Source organism: Anas platyrhynchos, chromosome 6 (assembly GCF_047663525.1).
Source record: "Anas platyrhynchos isolate ZD024472 breed Pekin duck chromosome 6, IASCAAS_PekinDuck_T2T, whole genome shotgun sequence".
Classification (NCBI taxonomy): domain Eukaryota; kingdom Metazoa; phylum Chordata; class Aves; order Anseriformes; family Anatidae; genus Anas; species Anas platyrhynchos.
Window position 1 is genome coordinate 2,619,046 of NC_092592.1, and position 17,426 is coordinate 2,636,471.

General features: G+C 36.7%; 1 long non-coding RNA gene across 1 annotated transcript; it reads right to left on the reverse strand.

The window, feature by feature from the left end:
* Positions 1-4,929: 4,929 nt before the first annotated feature.
* LOC140002795 (uncharacterized) lies at positions 4,930-12,741 on the reverse strand. Its single transcript, XR_011810321.1, has 4 exons — positions 12,399-12,741; positions 11,773-11,854; positions 8,755-8,827; positions 4,930-7,218 (listed from the first exon to the last, which is right to left on the reverse strand). It is a non-coding gene; the product is annotated as an uncharacterized lncRNA (long non-coding RNA).
* Between the last annotated feature and the right edge of the window lie 4,685 nt (positions 12,742-17,426).

Genomic DNA, 17,426 nt, shown 5'->3' on the forward strand with positions numbered 1-17,426 from the left:
GATTTAGGAACAGCTTAAAAACCAGCTTGTTAGAATGTTCTGATGCACACCACAGACTGCTTTTCTGACAGGGTTGCAGACTGTTACTTCACTACCAGCAGTTTTCTAAAGCTGCAAAAAAAATTTGGCTTTTGAATTGGCCAAATTCCATTTAATGTGAGTAACTCACACAGAAAATGGAATACCAGCCATTTTTATTCATTAATTAAATGAAAGACTTAATCAAAAAAATCTTATGTTATCTGCCTTGAAACATCGGAACTGTAGCAAGACGGTTAATACCAGTACTGGTGACAGTGTGATGTGTCACTGGTTCCTTTTTAGGGTAATTTTGACAAAATAAAGAAATCAGAATTATTAGAAGATTGGAAATTATTTTTTCTCTCCCTTCAGGGGGAATAAATTGAATCACTCTGCCAGCAGTTCTCATTTAATTTCTAAAAAGATTTGATGCCCTAAATTTTGTTGGTGAGCTGTGAATAATTTATGAACCTTATTTATCCTGTGCTTTCTCATGTAAATGGCCATCCGCCCACAGTTTCCTCTGAATTGGATTCTAACCGGATTATCCTTGTTCTTTCTAATTTATTGAGCTAGCATGTAATGTATTTATATAAAATTAGTAATTTAACTACTTCCTTGATGAAAAACATAGCTGCTGTAATTTAATTATGAGTTTTAATCAGGGGAAAAAAGAGCGACCTTTCTAAATGCTAAGGAGCTAGTTTTATTCCTTAGTATCTTTGTAAGATTACAAATCAATTTGATTTAATTAAGCCATATGTTGGAAATATGTTGTTGATCACTAAGTATTTATTTTCTAAAACCTTAAAAGAGCATTTAATAAATTAATTTTCAAAACAAAAAGGTTGTTTTCTTTGAGTAAATTTTGTTGGAAAGCTTAGCATCTGTTTCACAGAAAAAAAAAAAAAAGGTTGGCTTTTTCTTTTGAAACATAGCTTCGTTGTTATTGTTGTTTAATATTTTTTAAAACCTCTGCAGGAGTGATATTTACTTTTTTAGCCATGTTAATGAGATAGCACAAAGCTTCTAGTCTTATGGAAATTTGTTGTAATATTCTAACAACCACCTTTTTATGGCACCCAGAAGTCTGTCACGTGAAGGTTGTTCTTTCATAGGATCTGAATTAATTTCAGGGTAAAGTGCTATCTTGTTTATTGCTCCTTTATTTATTCCTTCCCACCTCCTCCTAACTCTTACAGGACTATGCTTAGATTCAGAGTCACTGCAGCTAAAGTGAAATGGCAAGAAAGACTGTTCAAAGGGTTTTTTTGTTTGTTTGGTTTTGGTTTTTTTGTTTGTTTGTCTCTCTGTCTGTTTGTTTGTTTGTTCCCATATTCTCCTAGTGAATTTAGGAGCCAAACTCAACGCTTAAGAGTATTAGTTAAGGGGTTAAATTTTCCACCTGTCTTATCAACATAGAATGGTTTGTATTGGAAGGGACCTTAAAGATCATCATGTTTGATCCCCTACCATGGGCTGGGATACCCTCTGCTGGACTAGGTTGCTCAAAGCCCCATCCAACCTGGTCTTGGGCACTTCCAGGGGCATCCCATCCACAGCTTCTTAGAGCAACCTGTTCCAGTGCCTCACCACCATTAGAATAAATAATTTCTTCCTAGTACCTAATCTAAATGTACCTTTTTTTTTAAATTTGAAACCATTACCCCGTGTCCCCTTCACTGTACTGCCTGATAAAGAGTCTCTTCCCAGCTTTACTGTAGGCCCCATTTAGGTAATGGAAGGCCACTGTAAGGTCCCCCCAGACCCTTCTCTTCTTTAGGCTCAACAACCCCAACTCCCTCAGCCTGTCTTCATAGGAGAGGTGCTTCCTGCTCAGGGCTGTTCCCAACACATTCTCAGAGAAGGACTAGTGTGTTTACAAAATAATGTATTTAATTTGTAAAGTTAGTAATAGCAATTAAAAATAATGATGCTAACAACTGATTGAGTAATACCAATTAAAAATTTCAGGAAAACTGAGGAAATGTCTCCCTTCCCTCTTTCTGTTTCCATTTTTGCAGGCCTCTTCCTCACTTTTTTGTTTGTTTGTTTGTTTGTCTGGCACAGGAACTCTGTTGCATTCTCAGAAATTTTAATATTAACACTTCAAAGGACTGTGCCTGCTGCAGAGCACTGGAGGTTCTTTTTTTTTCTTTGTTGCCATTGCTAGGCAACATGCTAATGACTAATCATGCTCTATTTTGTTAGTAACGAATGAACAAGACTCCCACAAATGTCAGAAATGAATAAACAAATTTCCTCTATATCATTTTTAATAGGAAGAGTTGATGAGAATGGGTCAAAAACCTTGCTGAAAAAGAATACAAAGGGGAAGAGCTATTCATACAGGCAGGCAACTGGACAGCTGACATCTTCTTACTCATGCCTATGAAATTTGTAGATTATGTACTTCTAGTAAGGCATGGATGTCAATTGCTGGTAGGCACAGAAAACTACTAGCTTAGTAGAGTTGTAGTTAGAGTCCAACTAATATTCAGCTCATTGTGGTTTGCATTTTTTTAAAAATGTGTGTATGTGAAAGAAAGAAAGAAAGAAAGTGAACCCTCAAAATGAACCCTACATGAGGAAAAGATGCAAGTAGTTAGGGAATTTAGAACAGAGCAAATGCAGAAGCATTAATAAATGCAGTTTGTTGTGAAGAAAAAATAAGAGCCTGGAGAATCATCAATACTACAAAGCATCTCTATAAGATAGCCTCTATTATTTCCACTCCTCAGAAGCAGTCTGGTTAGATGATCTGTCACAAACTTATAGGTGTTTATGTTTGGCTTTGGAATCACATTCCTGACCATTGTGCCTAGCAGCCTTCCCTCTTCCCATTCCCATACTTAGAGAGGCATCATTGTTCTTATTTTATGTGTGGTGTAAGTCTACAAGGTTTGGAGGAAAAAGAAAGGGTGAAATAAGCACTTCCACAGTATATGTTCCTCCCACTTCTTTGCTTTGGGATACATCTCTGCTGAAGATTCCTGGTATTTTGTCTTTTGTGTTCTGGGAATCAGCAAATTTGTTGCTCTAATTTGATGGCCCTCACCTTTTCTGTTCAGGTTTATGTGCTGGCAGCCTGAGCAAAGAAAAAATCAGGCTTCACCCCTGGATGGCTTCAGGCAAAGTACTGCTAACCTGTGGACATCAAAACAATTTTTTCTACAGTGTCCAACAAGCCTTGGTTCAGATGAGGCAGGATCTAAAAGCTAAAGCTGTTGCTTCTTAAATTTATTCCTTATGCCAAAAGATCACTCCTCTTCTGCCTACATCCTTGGCTCCTTGAACATACTACAATATTCTTTTTTTTTTTTTCTTTGCTATTCATTATTGTTCCTTGTGTAGCTTTCTGTCTGAGAAAGTCCTCAGTAGATTGTTGTATGGCTTAGTGTGTCTGCCACTACATTTTACTGTTTCTCAAATGTTTTAGCAGATCTAGGGGGAATGGTGTATGAAATAAAATAACCAATGAAATAAACACTTCATTTGAAGTGCTTGTTAAATCATATACTGCACTACTTTGGCACTAATCCGAAGATATTTGAAGCACCACTATAGCTAGGCAGACACTGCTCGAGTTTTTTACTAAACAGATTTTTATATTTTGTTGCTTACTTTGCAGCAGTCATGAAATATTGTGCTTGTACTCAAGCTTTGTGTTTGTGCTGTGGCTTGTAATAAAATAAAACCAGAAACGTGTGACAAAAGCATGTGTGCTGAGGATTGAATTTCCATTTCTTAAAGGATTTCAGGGCACTAACGTTTGGCTTTGTGCTTATTAAGAACAAAAGAAACAAAAATTTAAGGGGAAGAATACTGGAGGAGATAAAGTATTTTTGACAGACTACGTTTAATCAAACTGGAAGCAAATGTACTTTTTCAGTATAATGTTATTCCATCCTTCATGTAATATATTATTAAAACAGGAAAAATGTCTAATCATAATCTATGTGAAGATTAAAACTCTATTAATGGATCAATACCCGTATCTTGTTCTCAAATAGCTGTCTTTGCCTTTACTTCTATTAAAACTTTGGATGCATGCTGTATAAGCTGTCCTTGGAGAACTCTATTTTAAAAGGTGCTTGCAAATGGCACATGTCCAGTGCTTCAGAAAATAGCAAAAATTAGAAGATATGCCTCAACTCTCAAGGAATGTGTTGGAGATAGCAACTGGCAAGCTGATTTTTAAAAGGTGGATGTAGGGGTGGGAGGCGGAGAGTAGTTTTTGTGTACAATATGCAACTGTAGCTAAACTTTGCCTGGATTAATTTTTCTTTTTCTGTTTTTTTTTTTTTTTTTCTTCTTCTTCTTTTCTTTAGCCTTGGAGAAATGAAATTTCACTGAAGCTGACCTTTTATGGAAATAATATAAACTTGGTATATTTTCTTTACCAAGGAACACCTGAGATAAAAAATGTGCAACCTGTTTGATATGGCTCTTGGTTCTTTAAAGTTATATGGGACACAAAAGGCTTTTATTTATTTTGGTGGTTCATTCTCCGAAAGTTGTTTCTGACTACTTAAATCAGTCTACTGAAAGGGAGTGTTTTGCAGTGAAGCTATCTGAGGTCATCTTGCAATATCGGTTAATTTACTAGTTTCACCATGTGAAACTTCTGTCTTCTGGACCAGACATACTGCAACATGCATTTGTGTTCCAAATGACAAGTTGTATGCCATGAGATGTCATGTTCTTAAATCTGGCATGGTCCTTCAACACAAGCAAAAAAGATCATTGCAATATGCTTCACAGACTTAAAGCTTAATGGTAAAGTGCTCTGCAATGCATTTTATTATAATAGCATAGTCAAAGTCAAACAGAAGGTAAGTGCTAGACGATGAGGAGGCTGTGAGGAATATTATCTGGGAAACCACCGTTGTGCTTAAGGAAGGCCACCAAAAACAGTGTTTTGTTTGTGACTTTCATCAGCTCGATAGGAGTTTGAAAATTTATTAGCTAACGAAACTTAGTGATAGAAGGATGCTCCTTGTTTCAATCAAATATCTGGCTGGAATCTACAGTCCTCTTACGAAACTCAGGTCTTATCCTGAGTGTTTGTTATATTTACAATTTCCTTTCAAGTTGGTAGCCAGGACTGCCAAAATCCAAGAAATCTTTCTGCTTCTTAGTTAAAGTTATTTTGTATGTTAAGATATACTATCTTAGCTGATAGTATTTCTCAACAGCTATTGTCTAGCCATCTCAAACTGAAAGCTAAGGCATAGAACAGTGATGTCAGTGTTCTGTAGTTGATATCAGACAGAGGTCATCATTGTTGTACCCTTAATCAGTGTGAATTACAGACCAAATCCAGGCTACTGTCTGTTGGCTGGCTGCCCTTTCCTTTGTGGAATATTGCAAATGACTGTTGGATAGCACTGGATATCCCTTTCTCTGGCTGCGACCTAGATGGCCCATGGGTCTGAACTATTGCTGCTACTCGATTAAGAGGAAGAAGGCGTAGGATGTACTGGGATTTTGAGGCGGTTCCAGGACAGTGAATCAGTCCTTATGGATAAGGGACTGAATTGCTCTTGTTCAACCCCTAAGCTGCAGATTTCACTTCAATATTTCAATTTTTCTTATTTGTATAAATAATTGCTTTAAAAAACAAACACATCAAAAAATAGATCTTTGGCACGTTTGTTGCACAAAAGGACGTAGTCGTGCAGTACTTTGTGCTTTCTTTCAATCTTAAAATAGAAATACTTATTTTTAGACACTCCCGTAGTAGCATTTCCTAGTAGATTCTCTTCCACTTGCCTGTCATTCTGCAAGCTCCCCTCTGTTAAAACATTTTTTTTCTTGTCTCTCTCTTTGTTATAGAATGCAATTGATAAGGAAGCTTCTGGTTTCCCTATTTGCTTTAGTGCTGAAACTGCATCTCAGAGAGTCTGTCAGGAGTTTACCAGCTTGGATATTATACTAAAACAGTATCTTCATTTAAAATGAATGATAAACCTGACACAGATGTTTACAGGATCCTTCTTCAATATGTTATCCACAGCTGGGAAAAAAAATGGAAAGACTAGGGAATGTGCAGAGACCAACAGGAAAAGCTTGGGCTGATGACAGCTTCTCAGGGCAGCACAGGGCAGCAGAATGAAGGATTGATGACTTGTTAAGAAGATGAATTTGGTAATAATTCAATGGTGGGAAAGAGTGTAAGGTGCACCGGAGCCAAGCCAGCTGCTTGCAGCTGACTTCAGCTGGCTCTTAGCCCAGAGCAGAGCAAAGGAGTGCTTGTCACTGTTAGCTTATATATGGTAAATAGAGTTCTACAGGTGTGACAAAAGAGATTCATAGTCAATCTGCTCATGCACAGAAGACTTTAAAAAGTAGCATTTTTTAGATAAAATATTTTCAGATTGAAGACTTCATAAAGAAATTTCCAAAGACTTATTTTCTCAGAATAGCTAGCACCTCAAGAGCTTGGATTTATGAAACCATGTGCTTAACTAGATACACCTTGGTCACTGAGCACACTGAAAAAGTTTCTTATTTCCCTGCAAGAAAGGAATAAAAGTTGATCACGTTTTAAAGACTCACGCAGTTTAGAATTTCTCATCACATGGCCAGGTAGATTTTTCAGATTTTTCTGGAAGCTTCTTTGTTGTAGCTGCATTCTCCTAAACAATTTGCTGCACAACAGTATATTTGGAGGAACTGCCTAATTATGTCTGAATTTCTAAACAATTGCTAAGCATCAGACTACTCCTTGCAACATGGTCAACTACTTAAAAACCCTAATGCTACTGGTCTCTCAAATGCACTCAGTGATTGTGCATGGAAAGGTGTTAAAAGTAAAGCTACAAAACCACCATGAAGGTAGACTGAATTTCCTTTTAGTGTTGATGCTGAAATTTGGGCTTTGTCTAGTTCATGTGGTAGTCTCATGCCCTTAGTTTCTTATTTTGCATGAGCCCAGGGAGATCTCCATCTGCACTTGCTAAGTGCAGCTTGCAGTGTTGCATGTTATTTCCACCGTTCCCGTTGCATTTCAGTGCAGTTGGAAATGCTTCAGCCATAAAGGGGAATGTGCTGCTCAGCCAAGCTGCTGGTAGGTGGCAATGTGCTGCCCAGAAAAGCATCTCCTGTTCAGAAAGCTAAGCAGCATTATCATCTGTCTGCCAATATTCTCCTCCTCACCTGCTATTCCACCTGATGATTTATTCCACCCCAAACCTGAGGGATGTAAACACACAAGGACAAAAAATAAGAATAATGAAGACTGCAAGTTTGTAGCAAAACAATAATTTCAATTACAAAAACAATGAAAAAATGTCATTTTCCTTCAGATTTTTACTATGAGTACTCCTCTTCTATGAAATAATAAACATGTTGGTCAAAACAACAGTGAGAAAGCAGAGTAATAGAATTAGGTTTGCAAGGAAGTGACACACTTTTATCCTGTGCTTTTCTATTCTTTGTTTAAATCAAATATCAGCAAGAACCTGCTTATAAAAAACAAATGATGTTGTTATCATCTGGAGGAAGAATGGACTTTATGGGTTTGGGCTTCAGTACTGAGCACTTGATACCACTTAGGGGAACATAGAATTTCCCTTTCCTTTAATCAGAAATTCACCTATGATTGCCCATGGTCTGATAACGGGACAACGCCATAAAGGTTATACAGCACTTCAATTCTCCCCAGGATCCTTGTGTGGTCAGTGGAGACAGAGGGCTGTCTAGAAACTAAACTAGAGCAGAAACTGTTTTCAGATACAATGCCAAAGGAGGATCTGCCCCCTCTCCTCTCTGCTGTCATGGATGTACTCAGCCTCACCTCCTCTTTCAATACCATTTGATTAAAAATGGGAAGTATTCTCCTGTTGTTTTTCTCCCTATATATATAAATTATGCACTGTCTTAAAGTTGTATCTATTAAGTTTAGTTATTTAGGTGTACTGAAGTTTTTAACTCTTGTGTTTTCATTTCTTTTTAAAAATTTAATGAGAAGTAATTTAATTGATAAGTGCTGCTGTATCACTGATGCACTGCTATGACACAAAGAGATTTGTTCAAATTAAGCTTAATGAGTTGGCATATTGAAAACTATTTATATATTTATTTAAAAGCTTCCTACAGTGTAACTCTGCAATTTATTGAGGAATCAATATTTTATTAATTTCAATACAGACCATCTTTTTGGTATGATAGGGCACGTATAACATCTTTTTTTTTTTTTTTTTTTTAAGACCATAGTTGAAATTTTTGTAGTTTTGTTCAAAGAGTGATTACATTTGAAGTTTACAGAGTAACACCTGGCACTACAACTGTTCTCATATCCATAAGGTTAGGTAAGGTTATTCTCCATTTGGCTAACTGAGATTAAGAGGACAGACTTATTTAAAGATTAACAGAAAAAAAGTTCTTTAGTCATTGTTTACTAAGGCAGATGCTGACCATATGTACCAGAAAGCAGTTAGACTGCAATCAACCTTTCAGAAACCAGGGTGTGGTTTTCACTAAAAGAATGAGAATTTTGCTTTTCAAGAGAACTAAGCTGGAGATGTAACAGGACAGAGCTCCTTTTTATTGTTAGGGTTGTTTTTGCTTTGTTGTTTGCTTTTAGTATTATTTGTGCTTTCCCTGGATAGTTTTCAGTGAACATGTTTCTTGACAATAAGCTACTTCACAGTCCAAGGAAGTATAAAAATATAGTCAAGTGAAATAGAAATCCATTCATTTCTACTAGTGGGCAGCATTAGAACTCACCTTTGTTAGTGTAATTCTGTTCATCTTTACTGCATGACTAAGGTCTGTCTTCTTTCGTAACCCCAGTTGTCAGCTGAGAATCAAGAAAATCATATTACTTTCCCTGAAATTCTCCAGAATCCTTGACAAAGAAAAGATTCTACAGTTTTAATGTTGCATTTGCTTTTCTCAATGTAATGCCACTTTATATTGGGTGTCAGAGAAGGGAATCTACACGTGTGTATCTGCTTTCACTTGTGATATGGCATGATGTAAGCTTATCAATACTGAATTAGCTTAAATACTGTTGTTTTAGAAGAAGAAAAAAAAAAGACCTAGTAATTTTATTTGTTTATTAAATGCTACTCTTGCATAAAATGATGTAATGGATCTCAATAGAAAGTTTTTCTAAAATGGGTCAAATGGCAAAATTTTTTGTCATGTGATCTCAATCATTAGAGCTAGTTAACACTGTGGTCTCTAATAAAAAGAGAGAGATTACATTTGAAAGTGCCTCAACACTTGAATTTTTTCTTTTTATTATTAAAACAAACAAACAAACAAAAAACCACCATTACCAAAGACTTTGGCAACAGTAATGATTAAATATTTGCTTCCTTCTTTGCTGTATCAAGACTCTATGGTCACATATTACTGTTGTATTTATGGAAGAAGAGCGATGAGATATCTACATAGAAAACATACTGGGCAAGTTACTGAAGCAGATCATTGCAGCTTACTTTGGGTATCAGATAAACTTGTGAACAGGCCAGTGTGGACTTACAGATTGTGAAACTAAGAACTACATGGGAATGTCCACATAGAGACTACAGAGTAGGTATCAAACCCAAACCACAAGCAAACTACTCTAGAAAAAATGCCAAGTCTCCATACAGAGAAATGAAATTGGGCCTGTATAGCACCCTACCACTCAGACATTGGTTCACTCCCTGGAGATGTAGCATAAATGTAGTCTTATTGCATGATTTCTGTTGGGTACTTTAATGGTACTGGGATTTATTAGATGTTGGGGTAGTTAATGTCGGACCCAACAGATTGCTTTGTGGTTGGATTATCATCAACTGTCTCTGACTGGCTTCCAAAGTATCCTAACCACTGTCTCCCTTTCTTTAGAGCTGTGTCATGTCTCTAAGTATTCTAAGCAGAGGGTTAACTCTGGCAATGTTCTATTTCATTGTGGTAATAATGAAATTTAAGCCCAGGTATTCTGTTTGATTTAATTTAATTTCTATGACATACATACGGGTTTCATGAGGTTACTGGATATAGCTAGTATACATGCGCAAAATGGTAACACAAGATTTTAAGAATGAAGACTAAGCAAACACTATTTTAAAAAATGTATTTCGAATGGGACAAACTCTATTAAAAAAAAAAAAAAAGTATTCAGAATGGATTTTGCAGCTCCAGAGATACAGCATGTACAGTTGAAGAACAGCTATCCTTCTGTCATACAGCCCCTGAAAGCACCACAATGCTGTCCTCATGTTTCTATTCAGACATGAGAATACAGGAATACTCTTCTGGAGGAACATCTCCATAGATAAAGTAACAGTTCATTGTGCTCAGGAATATGCAGCATTGTCCATGAAAAACTTAATGGGCACAATCAGCTTCTATAGTGTTTTCCAAGACCTGTTCATTTGGCTCTGAAAACTAGTTCAAAAGGATGAAGCTCAGGATATTCTGCTTCGGATTAATTTCTTGCATACATAAGCAGCTGGAATCTTAAAAATAGTTTTCATAATCTTCAGTGGATTTCTGGCTACACCAGCCAAATTCTACAAACTAACATTCAGTATGTGTAGAAAATAGGCTCATTTCATATGGAATAAATGGAATTTTAAGTCTTCACAATTATTACACTGATAAAAATTATGAAAGTGGCAGACTTTTCCTCACTTGGAGTAGTTGTTCTCTTTTTGACCAGCTTTTCTCTGTTTTACTTAAAAATTTCAGTTCTTCAAACTAGCCTTCTCTCTGTTCCCAAGCTACTCTTGCTCTATCTTCTGTTTTTGTAACTTAGTTTGAAACAATAGCTTCTTCTCTACTTAGTCATAACAGAATATTGCTGATGCATCATTATGGATGCATATCGTGTACCATGTGAACCTTAAAGAAGGTGTAGTTGGTGCACAGTGGCATGTCCTTCTGTGGGAAAGAACAGGTTCAGGGGAAGGTTTGTCAAGTTCCAGTTCTTGCTTACACCTAGATACTTAATGTAATTGGACTTTTCGTTATTGGCCAACACAGAACATCCACCTGTTTTTATGAACCAACAACAAATATGCCTTGTTTTTGTATTGGTGTTTGTTTTCACAGCTCTTCTAGATGCTTTTGTTATCTCTGATGTCTGGGCTTGTGCATCTACTACTGCTTAGCAAGTAAGTGCAGATATTGTACTTTATCTTGAGAAGCTGGGAACATCTAAGAATTTAGGGCTTTGTATCAAAGCCTCTGTCAGAAACACTCTTTTTCTCCTCTTCTTAGTCTGATCTCTTAGTAATAAGTATTGAAGACAAGAAGAACTACTGTGAGCCTAAGAGAAATTACTTTGTGTGCCATGAGGGAAAAAATTAAAGTCAGGGCATGTAATCTGCTCTGCTTTTAAAAATGACTAAGGGAGATGAGTGCTTCTTGACTTGAAATGAGCAGTCATGACACCTGGAAGGTAACAGAGATGTTAGGAATTCTGCTGACAACTTGGATAAATGTGCCAGAAACATTTTTTTATTTTTTTTTTAACTCAGAATGAATACTAATGATGGATGAATGGGAGAAGTGGGGACACAGTTCCTCTGGCTACTGTCAGCCTGTGCTTCAGTGAAACGTACAATAAGGCAGCGCTTGAACTGGTGACAAGATAATTAAATCTGTCAACTGCTTGTGATTGAGTTTATCAACAGGTCATTCACCTTTAGTTTCACCTCTCAGAAATGTTGGTGCATGATGTCACTTAGTTTGGTATATCCCCAGGATTTCAGCAAAAAGACACGCCCAAGTGACTGTTTTTCTTACCTTTCTGTTTCTTCAAATTCTTCCATGTCAGTGTGAGTAGAATAGATGTGATTGGAGGGACTCTGAGGTCAACAGGTTGAATCTGAGAAGAAAGAAAAAAGATGAAGGAAAGAAGGAAAAATGACTTTAAGTGTAATATTTGAAACAATAATGCAGTTTCATTATGTTCCTTTTCAAGACCAGTTCCTTTCAGTTTGGGACCACAGGATGCACTTCTGGGAAGTATGTTAACAACTTAAAAAGCTGTCAGCATAGTTGTCAGCAGAATTTGCACACTGATTAAGTAAGCAGATTTTTCTACCATGATGGTAGGGGTGCTGTAGTTACAAGTATTCCTTCCATTCCTCAGAAGCACACATTCTGACTTCTATATAATCAGACTAACTGATTTTTTGATACTTGCCTAAGGAAAAAGACCCAAGCAGAAAACCAACCACAAAAACAGTTCTCTTTTGAGAACTTGTAAACAGTGATTTTGTTCTATATAAGTATTATATTCATTCCTACCAAAAGGTCCATTGCCATGATCTAATATTTTTCCTTGTTTATTCTCATAACAGGGAAATTAAATTATTGTATAAATCAAAATGAACCAATGCTGAAACTCATACACAAACATAAGTTACCTCAGTGCAGGGAAAACTGTTGTTCTCTCGTACTGGAAGAAATTTAGTACTGTAGAAATGACTGTAAAATTATTTTGCCAAGACTTGATGAAATGTTCTTTTTCCTAGCTCGATCAACTTGTCACTTGCAGCAGAGCTTGGTAAACCATTCTCTACAGATCTGGAAAAAAAAGGAAAAAAAAGAACAAATGTTGCATACCTTCAAACACAGCTAATTCTTCCATTAATGAAATCATCAATGAAAAAAAGATAATAATTGAAAGGACTCCCAGAGAGTCTTTTCAGGGTTTTCTGTCCTTTCATGAAAGTTCCTTATCCTCTTCAAAAATCTCTGAAAAATGGAAAAAATGGGGGTTGTTTTTTCATTGCCTTTTGTTTGTATTTTTTTTTGTTGTTGTTGTTGGTTTGGTTTCATTTTTTGTTTGTTTTATTTTTGTTATCTTTAAATTTGTTTTTAGTTGTAGAATGCATGGAATTTTATTGCTTTCGGGCTGCTTTGGATGAAGAGGAAATAAAGAATGGTTGTCAGTTAATGAAGTAAATGAGGTCTAAGAATTTTAACAGGATTTATTTATTGCTAAACTATTTCTTGGACTCTGCAATTTCTGAGCCAACTACCTTAGATAAAAGCAAAAACCAAAAAGGTTGGATACCCATAAAACACTGACTGAGGTTAAATACCATAAACTCATAAAGATATTTTAATCTTCTCATAACTCCTTACCTTTTACTGCTGGTGATATCATCCAGATTTTTTAGTTCCACATGGAAGTTCTCTACTAGTCAGTATATTCACATTTTAGGGAACTGGAGAAAAGCCACAATGCTTCGTTGAAAATGTGCTACCACTCATGGAACACACTGCAGACCAAAACCTCATGATGGCTGAAGGTCTCTATCACATGTGCGACTGTTCTGATTTTTGTCTGTACTTCATGATGTACTGGGTGGTTTGTTTTAAACCAAGCACTCATTCTAGATAGCTCTATGAAATCAAGTACATTTAGGAAGTATATTAAAACAAAGAACATGTCTTGAAGCACACTACATGATTGTTAGAATAGAGGAACTCAGTGAGAATCATTCATCACAAGAGTCATCAGGCCATCATTACAAACTGTGATTCAAAGGCTTTCGTGAGAGAGAGATTAAGACTACACGTTAATAAAAGTGATATCAAAATCACAGGAGACAATGATTTATTTTCCTCCTTCTAATATACATACATTCTATTCTCTGAGATCCTACAGACAGTAGGCAAGAGGACTAATTAAAAAATATTTTTAGAAAGTATAATGCTTTAAGATGTCAAAGAAACATTTAGCCCTCAGAAGAGAAACTGCTGTCACCTTAAAAAAATAAAAGATTACTCTTTCTAAGTGCATCTACAATACTTTACAATAAATGCTTTACAGTATTTCATCCTGGTCTTGTCGTATTGTCTATTTAAGTTGCCCAAGAGTTTCTGCAATAAAATCCTATTTGTGACAGTTAGGAGCTTTTATCTTTTTTAGACTAAAGTTTTTCATGCTGTAGATCTGACTTGGAGATCTGAAGTATTTCAGCGAAAATAGTAAAGGATTTAAAAAAAGTTCTAAAGAAAAAAAAAATGTACTCCTGCAATATAAACTTACAGTAAGACTAGGAGTCAGATACAAGGTCAGCAGGAAACCAAGTGCACCCATGACACTGGGATAATATTAAGAATTGAATTGAAATGTGATGACATTCAAAGAGGAGTTTCGGAAAAGGGGACTGGAACTTTTACTGGAAACCTGAATCAGAACTGTGAGGGGTTTTCTCATTTTTGTCTTACTCCATTGCCTAGAGACACTAAAGATTTTAAACTGTCCTATACAATATAGCACATGGTTAATTCAAATTCATCTGTATATCAGGTAGCACAGTAATGTAGTCCAATAAAGAACCAGAAATCACTTCTTTAACTGATTACCCAACTGTGCTGGGTGTGAACTGGGGCTGTGGTCTGATAAAAAGGAGGCAAGAGCATCATACTGTTAGTTGTTGCATCTCAACTGTAAGAAAGTGTCTTACAACAGGAAAGCTTCAGATTCATAAATTTCTTCTGCTTAGGTTCTGAGCTAGTGTGAGTGATGCAGAACAACTTAAGTCAAATCAGATGAGTTTTAAGCCACTAATTGTGACAAGTTCTTTGTCATGTGTGGCTCGTCTCAAGAAAGAGATTAGTTAATGTTGAAAAACAATATAGAATAATATTTTAAATTTCCATGTATTTCCATTTCATTTTTCTAATTAGATTCTTGTCTCTAATTAGATTCTAATTGTATTATTCCCAGAGCCTGGAACAGAACTTATATTTCTCTCAAAATTACATGTTTTCACCAATGAAGGCACAAAATCACTGGGCAAAGTGTCTCATTTTTATCTCACAAAATCACTGAATGGCTGAGGTTGGAAGGGACCTCTAGAAGTGATCTGGTCTAAACCCCTGCTCAAGATGGTTGCTTAGGACCACATCCAGAAGGCTTTTGAAGGTCTCCAAGGAAAGAGACCCCCCAACCTCTGTGGAGAACCTATGCCAGTGCTTTATCACCCTCACAGTAGAGAAGTGCTTCCTGATGCTCAGAGAGAACCCCTTGTGTTCCTGTGTTCCCGTTTGTGCCCATTACCTCTTTTTCTGGTGATGTGCCCATCACCTCTTTTTGTTTTTCATCACTTCTTTTTTTTTATTTCTTAAATCTGTTCTCACAGAAATGCAAATGACATCGCTTATTGTCTTGGCTCTGGCCAGCGGTCGGCCCCTTATCTAACATGGGGCAGCTTCAGGATTCTTCTCACAGAAGCCACCCCTATGCCCCCCACTACAAAAGCCTTGCCACTACACATACCTGGGACAGTTGATTTAAACCTGTAGAGCGACAGTGACAGCAAAAACCCAGTTAAGGAGCTGAAAATTGAAGCAGTAAATAAAAGGAACCAAGGTACACATAAATTTGTCTTTTTTTTTTTTTTTTTTTTCCATTTTTTTAACATATACAGAAAATATTAAAAATCTGGGTAGGCAAACATTCTGCCCTTGCATTAAGAAGCTTAAAAAAGCATGAGTTGTTCTGCTAGCTATCATTCTGCAGCACCAATAGACTGTAATTCAGTTTATTGGACAAATGATGTATTTGAATTTGGAATTTCCACGTATTATAAATCCTGTTAGGATCTGCTATGTAACTATCAACGGATAGACTTGTGACACTATAAGAATGACTTGTAGAGTACCATGCTAAGACTTAATCCATCATTCTTTCTTCTGAATGTGTTCCACTGCAGCTTCCCCAGCCTGTTTACTATCTGCCTCTCATTTCCTCTTCTTTCTCACATAAGTGCTGAAGTCTTGGCTGAGCAAGAGAAAATTTCCAAATTCTCTGTCTATTCCTGTTGTCTTTATTCATTATAAGGAAAAACATGAGGAAAGACAGGATTTAGAGTGTAGGAAAAGACAAATAATGGAGAATTTGGTTCTGCATGAAGACCTCATGACTGCAGTCTAATGCTGCCACATAAAGGTGCTGGGAATCAGGTCCTACCTGACCTAGTGGTTGTATGTCTGACAGGGTCATTCCTGGAAGGTTAATGTTCTCTGCAGCTCTACAGTTCTGTCACTGAAATTTTGACTATATGAGGAAATGGAAAGGAATTTTTGTTCATTAGAGTATGGATCGTCTTTGCACCCTGATATTTGGTTTCTGTCTTACTGTACGTAAGAATAGACAATAAAGTAGTCAGAAAAGGTAGAAACTGTCCCACTAAATCAACTCTGCATAGAGGACAGTTTTTTTTTCAGAGAATTTTACTCCTGTACTTCTGCAGAAACTAATCTAATTTCATTGCTGTGCAGGAGGGCATATGGTTTATCCTTAGACACAAAATCAATTAATTTTGACAGTTACTTTCACATTTATAAGCCATTTAACTAAGATTTTTTAGTGGTTTGTGTTTACAAAATCAGTAAATTTCCTAAATACAACAGAACATGTTTCTATAAAACTGTCCTGACTCTTTCCTGTCTTCTGCAAACAAGTAGTATGGCCATAACCAGAATTACAGTATTCATAATTACAATTTGATGTGAATTCCCCCCGTATTACTTGCTCCCCTCCGAATCTAGTTTAAAGCCCTGCTAGTGAATCCAGCCAGCATGCTACCCGAACTGCTCTTGCCTCATGTGGTCAGGTGTGCCCCTCCTGTGTCAGAATGCTCCGTCTCTCAAAAGCATGCCAAGATCATAGAACCTGAAACCTTGATTGTGGCATGAGCTATGCAGCCAATCATTCACCTGATCCGTACACTGCCTCCTCCTCTGATCCCAGTGTCCAGCTGGAAGGATTGATGAGAACACTGCTTGTGTTCCTGATCTCTTCAGCATCATTCCAAAGGACATAAAGTCCCTTTTGATGTTTCCGAGTCTCTTTGTCATGGCCTCAGCTGTAACCACCTGGCTTGACCAGTCTCGGTAGCCTCCTTGTGATGTCAAGAATACGGGCCACAGGCAGGCAGCAAACCTCTCTTGAGAGAGTCTGTGCTTAATGTGTGTATGGCACAAATTACAATGAGCTTGTATGTGTTTTTAAAATTTTCTATTTATTCCATATATACATGTATATATATATATAAGATTTTCCTAAGTCTACTTTATTCTTTCTGCTTCATGAGATAAGTTATTTATTGAAACTGGGTGATAAATAAATTGGTGCACATGCTCTGGTACAGCATTTGGAGAATCTCAGCAAACTTTCTAGAGCCAGTGCACTATTCATTGAGTAACCATTGGTAACCATAGAGCTCCTACTTACAGCATGCTTGACTATCAAAAAGGATTGAAGGACAAAACAATCCTCTTTTAAAGCATCCACTTTTTTTACTGAGGGCCCTTTCACTATGTTGGAAACAATTTTGTATGTCTGCCACATTCAATACGCAGCAAGTACTGTGCCAGCTGGTCTGGAATCAACATGTTGAAAATATTCATAGGGAGCACACCACATGCTCAGG